The sequence below is a fragment of the Podarcis melisellensis genome, assembly GCF_964234715.1.
Source record: "Podarcis melisellensis genome assembly, chromosome: 6".
Lineage (NCBI taxonomy): Eukaryota > Metazoa > Chordata > Lepidosauria > Squamata > Lacertidae > Podarcis > Podarcis melisellensis.
The window spans coordinates 92,945,057-92,952,442 of record NC_138538.1 but is presented as its reverse complement, the minus strand read 5'-3'; the positions used below and the strand labels follow the sequence as shown (position 1 = coordinate 92,952,442).

General features: G+C 45.4%; 1 long non-coding RNA gene across 1 annotated transcript; it reads left to right on the top strand.

Annotated features, from left to right (window-relative positions):
- Positions 1-5,871: 5,871 nt before the first annotated feature.
- Positions 5,872-6,842, top strand: LOC309371664. Its single transcript, XR_014169247.1, has 3 exons — positions 5,872-5,921; positions 6,124-6,452; positions 6,764-6,842. It is a non-coding gene; the product is annotated as an uncharacterized lncRNA (long non-coding RNA).
- Positions 6,843-7,386: the final 544 nt, after the last annotated feature.

The window sequence follows — 7,386 nt, the reverse complement described above, 5'->3', positions numbered from 1 at the left end:
AAAGGAAAGCAGATCAAGACGCTGGGCACCAGCTTGGCTGCAGGAGTTGCCAGAAGGAGCCTTACCAGGTACCATCCAACCGTCTTAGGGACTCCACTCCAGATTTGTGTAGGGTTTTCTTCTCTCAAAGATGTCCCTCAAGGCAGCGGAGGTTTAGCATCAGAGTTTTCCTTCTCCGAGATCAGGGGTCAGCACTTGGTCCTTGGTGGTTCCCTCCCCGCCTGCCCCCCCCCCCGTGCTGTATTTCCTGTGCATGTTCCTTTAAATCTCAGCTCATTGGACAGCTCCTTATGCAGCCTCTTTGATTTATTTAATTGCCCCCTATTTTTCTTGCACATTGATCGTGCCTTCAACAGCTCATTTTTAAGCTCCCCCCACCTGTCTTTAACTCCCTTCCCCACAAGTGTTTCTGCCCACAGGATTGCACCCAAGTTCCCCCCCCCCAAAAAAAACTTGTTAAAATCTTTAGCATTCCCAAAAACCAAGGTGCGTGTCTGTCTATAGTCACTCCCACCCAAAGTTTGAGCTACTTTCACCTCATCAGCCAGTTCCCCAGACCGCTGCTGAAGATCTAGCTCAGGGGTCAGCAAACTTTTTCAGCAGGGGGCCGGTCCACTGTCCCTCAGACCATGTCGTGGGCCAACTATATTTTGAAAAAAAAATATGGACGGATTCCTTTGCCCCACAAATAACCCAGAGGTGCATTTTAAATAAAAGCACACATTCTACTCATGTAAGAACACTATCTGTGGGCTGGATTTAGAAGGTGATTGGGCTGGATCCGGCCCCCGGGCCTTAGTTTGCCTACCCATGTCCTAGATGGGCTACATTCCCAGGTTGACGAGCCTCATCTGCCAGGAGCATGGGTGTAACCCAGGAGGCAGCTGCCCCCCCAAATCAATCAATATCAATACAAATTAATACAAATCTGAGGCTCCCACCCCCGCCCCCGTCTAACAAAAATCCCGGCTACGCCCATGGCTAGGAGTGAGACATCATAATAAATAAAGGGACAGCATTTGCTGGGATCGCAGTTTGACACAATCTTGGCTGTCAAGGAGCTGCCTTCGATTCAATTCCCCCTGTACCATATGCACATATACGTACACGTGCAAATCTGTGGTAAACAGATGCTTGGGAGTATTTTCCCCGCCCCCAAACATACCAGCCGTCCTGTAAGCCAGAGTGCTGCCTTGCTCCAATTTGCACATGGAATTCCCTTGAGCAAAAGGCTCGCTGTGACTCCACATCTCCCCCACTGCTTGTCACAGGGCTGATCTAATCTTGGTCTTCTGGCTTCTGAAACAAAGGGAATTTCTGTCTCAAAGGCCTCTAGCCCTTTCCCAGTGAAATCGCCCTTTCAGCCAGTAACATTTCGGCATGTATCCTTCAGCCCAAACACCCTGCGTGCCCCAGCTTTGCCCAACATTTCATTCTCCCTCCAACGTCAGTTAACAATGCGGAGATACTATTAATGTCTCAGCAGACAGGAGGACAAATCCCTTTGCCGTTGCTAAAAAAACCCAACAGGATCTAAGGGCACATACATGTTTGCCATAACCTGAAAGAGCAGGAGGAAATGTCTCCAAATTCTACTTTTTTCTGATAATTTCAGTGCTAAAAGGAAAAGTGTTTTCAAAAAATAAATAAATAAAATAAAACAGGCTAGAAAAATGACAGCCAGGGAAACGCAATGTTTTCACAAATGCATCTGAGCTGGAGCTTAGGTTTGTGCTTGAAAGAGAGGGCGGGGGGCAGGGTCTGTTAATTTTTGATATTTCAAAGTACACGATGGCTAGACTATATATTGTTTCTCCATTTTGTAATTGGTAATAATAAACAGTCCGTCTTTTTAATTTTGCTACCTGTTTGAAAGGTGTCTCTTCCATTTCCCTGTTATTTTACAGTCTGTTCTAGGTTGCAAAACAATCAAGGTGATGGAAAGAATATTATGAAAGGATTAAATTATACCAATGTGCGTTGTTGCAGAAATCAACTGACTTACAGGTGCCACTGCTGCCGAATAAATTAGAACCCAATGTTTACACAAATGCATCGAAACAGAAGAACCACCCTCCCCGCTCTGCCAACAGACAAGGTCAAATATAGACCCGATACAGAGATCTTCTAAGGGAAGGCAGTTCAAAATCTGGATCGAGGGAAATATGTGTGTGCTCAAGAAACGTCGTGCAAATCAGCAAATGTTTGTGCAAATGATTATGTTGCAGGAACCTGCACTATTTGCATGCTTCATCTTGCACCGAACCCCTCCCCTGTCCCCAAGGTTTAAAGGAAGGAGGATATCTTCAGGGGCAGGAGAAAGGCAAGGTAGGGAGATACAGGTAGGAAGTGTAAGAGGAGCTTAGAGTGAAGAGGGAGGAATGCAGAGCTTTGAATCTCCATTCCTGGAACAGAGGGGACCCCAATGGCCCAAGGCTTCAACCTTTGCAGTTTTTGTGTGTGTGTTTGCAAGCCTCATGGCCACTGGGCCCATCAACTCCTGGCAAATAGAAGCACAGTGAGAGATTTTACTTTCTTGGGCTCCAGGATCACTGCAGATGGTGACAGCAGTCACGAAATTAAAAAACGCCTGCTTCTTGGGAGAAAAGTGATGACAAACCTAGACATCATCTTAAAAAGCAGAGACATCATCTTACCCGACAAAGGTCCATATAGTTAAAGCTATGGTTTTCCCAGTAGTGATGTATGGAAGTGAGAGCTGGTCCATAAAGAAGGCTGATCGCCGAAGAATGGATGCTTTTGAATTCTGGTGCTGGAGGAGACTCTTGAGAGTCCCATGGACTGCAAGAAGATCCAGCCTATCCATTCTGAAGGAAATCAGGCCTGAGTGCTCACTGGAAGGACAGATCCTGAAGCTAAGGCTCCAGTGCTTTGGCCACCTCGTGAGAAGAAAAGACTCCCTGGAAAAGAACCTGATGTTAGGAAAGATGGAGGGCCCAAGGAGAAGGGGACAACAGATGACGAGATGGTTGGACAGTGTTCTCGAAGCTACCAACAAGAGTTTGACCAGACTGCGGGAGGCAGTGGAAGACAGGAGTGCCTGGCGTGCTCTGGCCCATGGGGTTACGAAGGGTCGGACACGACTAAATGACTAAACAACAACAAAGCTCTCTACAGGCACAGGATCTGCAACAACAGTCCCTATAAATGGCAGGCATTATGGAACCTCAGAATTGGCCAGAACTTGCATAAATACCAGGCTCCTCATCTACTGTCCTTGCTTGGTCAACAACGTAGAATCTTCCATCTGCTGCACAGCAACTCCAGCCTCCAGCTACTGAAAAAGGGTCCCACAACTGGACTGGCCATGACTACAGTACTGAGGGTTTTGCAGATGCTGCCAGCCCAGGTTCAATTACCGTATTTTTCACTCTATAGGACGCACTTTTCCCCCTCCAAAAATTAAGGGGAAATGTGTGTGCATCCTATGGAGCGAATGCAGGCTCCTTGGCTTCAGCGATAGCAACGCGAAGCCTCCAAAGCGCAGAGGGAGTGCTCCCTCCGCGCTCTGGAGGCTACGCGTTGCTTTCGCTGAAGCCTGGAGAGCGAGAGGGGTCAGTGCGCACTGACCCCTCTCACTCTCCAGGCTTCAGGGATAGCCGCCTGAACCCTTTGGAGCGCAGCGGGAACTCGCACTGCGCTCCGCAGGCTTCGGGTTCCTTTTGCTGAAGCCGGGAGAGCAAGACTCTCCTGGCTTCAGCAGAGAGGGAGAGCTGTGCAGCACCCCTTCAGCCAACGGGAAGAGAAATGGAAGGGGCTCCGTTTCTCCTGCCGCTTCGCTGAAGGGGCGCTGAGCGGAGAGGGGGAGATTTTTTTTTTCTTGTTCTCCCCCTCTAAAACAAGGTGCGTCCTATGGTCGGGTGCGTCCTATAGAGCGAAAAATACGGTATATTCCTTCCACCCCAGTCACGAGGACTTGACAGTTGCTTATTTAATTTTTCTTCCCCTCAGCAATTAATATTGTATGCTAGCTGCTAAACTGCAGGTGGGATTTCACTGGCACAGAGTTTTCTCAGTTATTGTTTGTGCATGAACAGAAGCAAAATGTACTCTGCCCTTGGTAAAATAAAGAGAAACTATTTCCCAGTAACCTTTTCCAGTAATCTCAGGTCTGGTAAGGAAAATGTACCTCTGGCATAGAGCAGAAAATGGGAAGAGGAAATGCAATATTTATCAGACTCCAAATAAACCTGCTGGACTCTCTGACCTGCTAATTAGCAAGGTCAACCTTGGAATCAGATTCATGGTTTCGGAGTCAGACAGAGAGTTGCCTGCTGTCTCCCACTGCGTGGTTTTTTTCTTGCGGAAGTTTTGTAGTATAAGGATGAAAAAGTTTTTCTTGTTGTTTAATGTTGGAGGCGGTTTGATGGCACTGCCTGCCCTCTAAATACACTCAGTGGCGTAGCGTGGGTTGTCAGCACCCAGGGCAAGGCAAGTAATTTGCGCCCCCTAACCCATGGATTTGTGCCCCCTAACCCGTGGATTTGCGCCCCCTAACCCGTGGATTTGCGCCCCTAACCCTAACCCCCAGATGTTGCGCCCGGTGCGGCCGGGCCCCCCTGCACCCCCCACGCTACGCCACTGAATACACTTACATTTTCTGATCAGAGGTGGGCTGTGAAAGATAAGTTGGGCTGGTTTTCGGATTGGTTCATTTCGAACTACAGAACATCTATTGGGGTGGGCATTTACTAGCCAGTCCCGAATGCATCAACAACCTTAATCCACAGAGTACTTTTGTGAGTGGTTCTAAAATGTGAATAGCAGTGGTGAAAGGAGCAAGCTGGGGAGAAAGGATGGAGGATGGAGAGATATGCACAGATACATAAATGCATAATAATAATAATAATAATAATAATAATAATAATAATAATAATATATTCGGAGTCGAGAGTGGATTTCATGCTCTTTATTCAGCTCATAGTGGTGAGGAGGAATGGAAGTTCCCCCAGAATGTTTGCCTTATACAGTGGTACCTCAGGTTAAGTACTTAATTCGTTCCGGAGGTCCGTACTTAACCTGAAACTGTTCTTAACCTGAAGCACCACTTTAGCTAATAGGGCCTCTTGCTGCTGCCGTGCCACAAGAGCACGATTTCTGTTCTCATCCTGAAGCAAAGTTCTTAACCTGAAGCACTATTTCTGGGTTAGCGGAGTCTGTAACCTGAAGCGTATGTAACCTGAAGCGTATGTAACCCAAGGTACCACTGTATACATTATTTACACAATGGGCCCCAAGTGATTGGCTAATTCCAGGATTCTCCTGTAGGCCAATCAGGTTGCGGGTTTCCTTCCACCTGGAGTTGGATTGGGTGGCTCCTGTGGACCAATCAGTCTGCAGCATTCTGAATCCTATTGTTCTAGGACCAATCAGACTGCTGCCTTTTGGATCCTATTCAACTCAGTACATAACAAATAATATATAAGATAGCTTGCTTAATGCATGAGGGAGTGGATCTGGATTTTATATCACTTTGCCATATAATGATCTCACTTTGAAGTCCAAGCCTGACATGGATCTACAACGTGAAGCCAAGGAAAGAACTTGCTAGTAAGAAAGTAATATTTGCTAAATGCAGCTGGACCTTGTTCAAAGTAAACACACTTTGTCAACCAGAGTTTGTAGAGCTGTTAGGAGTTGGAAACTGCTTAGCTGGTTTTAGTGAAAAGCCTTATTTCACTGTTGCTTCCTGAACTCTGCAAGAAAGAGCCTGCTAAAGATGTTTGTGTTAGGTTAAAGGCCATTCAGACTTTAAGATGGAGTTCACTCTGAACATTAGTTAATAAGTAATATTCCGCTGAGGAGTTTGGTATCTGCTACTTTTGAACCAGATCGCATCTGGACTGAAAGTCGGGGAAATATCCCTGAGGAAATACAGAATACATCTATTATTTTAATATGTAATTTGTAAGATTATCTATTCTAAACTAGAATATCAACTGGTGACAGACATGTGGAAAGTTAGTCATTTGTTTTTCCTCTACAGTTCATCACTTTGACTGAAGTCAACCAAGATTTAGCTGAACCACCAGTCAGTCACAAGATGTACTTCCTCAATTTAATAACCTTTTGACTAATTCTGCCTCATCTTGTCTTTGACAGGGAGCCCATAGAACACAATGGGGAAAGAACGCAAGAGAAATTCCAAGTGAACAATTTGCTCCAATCAAGTCTAAGCACAGACTGGTTTTCTAGGGCCAGATTGCACCTCTTCGGCTCTACCTTTTCCTTGAGGAGTGAAATGCCCTAAAGGGGCATTATTTATGTCTGCAACAACTGCAGTCCATGTTTGGTTAGCCCAAAAATGGAAAACGAACGAGGTCCCAACCAAAGAAGAATGGGAACTTGTTGACAGAGTATGCACAACTTGCAGGCTTAACATATAGAATCAGAGAACAAGAAGAACATATGTTTAAAGAAGATTGGAAAAGGTTCGAATATATGGGAAATAATTGTGTTATTATTGCACTGGCAGCATTAAGATAAAATCAACAGTCTTGATGGAGGATGGATTCCATTCCGTAATAATGGAAAACCGATTGGTATAATTTTTGCAAAATATGCAGGGATACAGAATGAACCGTGGAAAAGGAAGAAAGGAAGTCCTTGATATCTTAAGAATGTAAAATGTTTATCTGAAATTGTAAAGCAGAAAATTTAATAAAAATCATATTAAAAAATAAAGACTAAAGGGGCAGGTCTGCTTGCTTGGAGCTTTAATCTCCTCCTTTTTTCCTTACAGGTCTCACAGGGAACATTACCTGCGCTGACAGGTGAACACTTGAACTTTGCAGCAGTTACTTCCTGTCCCTAAATCTATACTTTGCAACAATTTATATGTGCATTTTTGAGGAGACAGAACAGAGGTCACCTCGTTTTTGTATGGAACATGTGTGCATTGGTCTGAAATATCTCAAACTGAAAATGGTACTACTTTTGCCACAGGGAAGACTAGGTATCAGAACCCATCCAAGGCATTTTGCCACCTGAGGCAGAAGCAGCCTCTGTAAATATGAAAAAGCCACTGGATACAGTCTGAGTAGGCTCAGCTTTCTAAGAGTAGCCAGAAAGCAGTTTAGAGCAAGGCCCACTGCTTCTGGCCTGGGGAGAGAAAGACGCCACAGGCAGAGAGCTCTGTAAATCCTTTATTCCATTCAAGCTTATCATTTGCTTTGAAAGCAGAGTGCGTTTGAATCTGTAAGAGGCAAAACGGCAGCCTTGAAGCAGGGTCCTCTGCCCACCATGCCCTCTTCTGCTGGCAGCCTCTAATTATATTCCAAGTGGCTGGCACCACAGGGCGTGAGCCACAACTCTCAAGAGACTCATTCAAGCCTATGGTGAATAATAATAATAATAAATAATAAA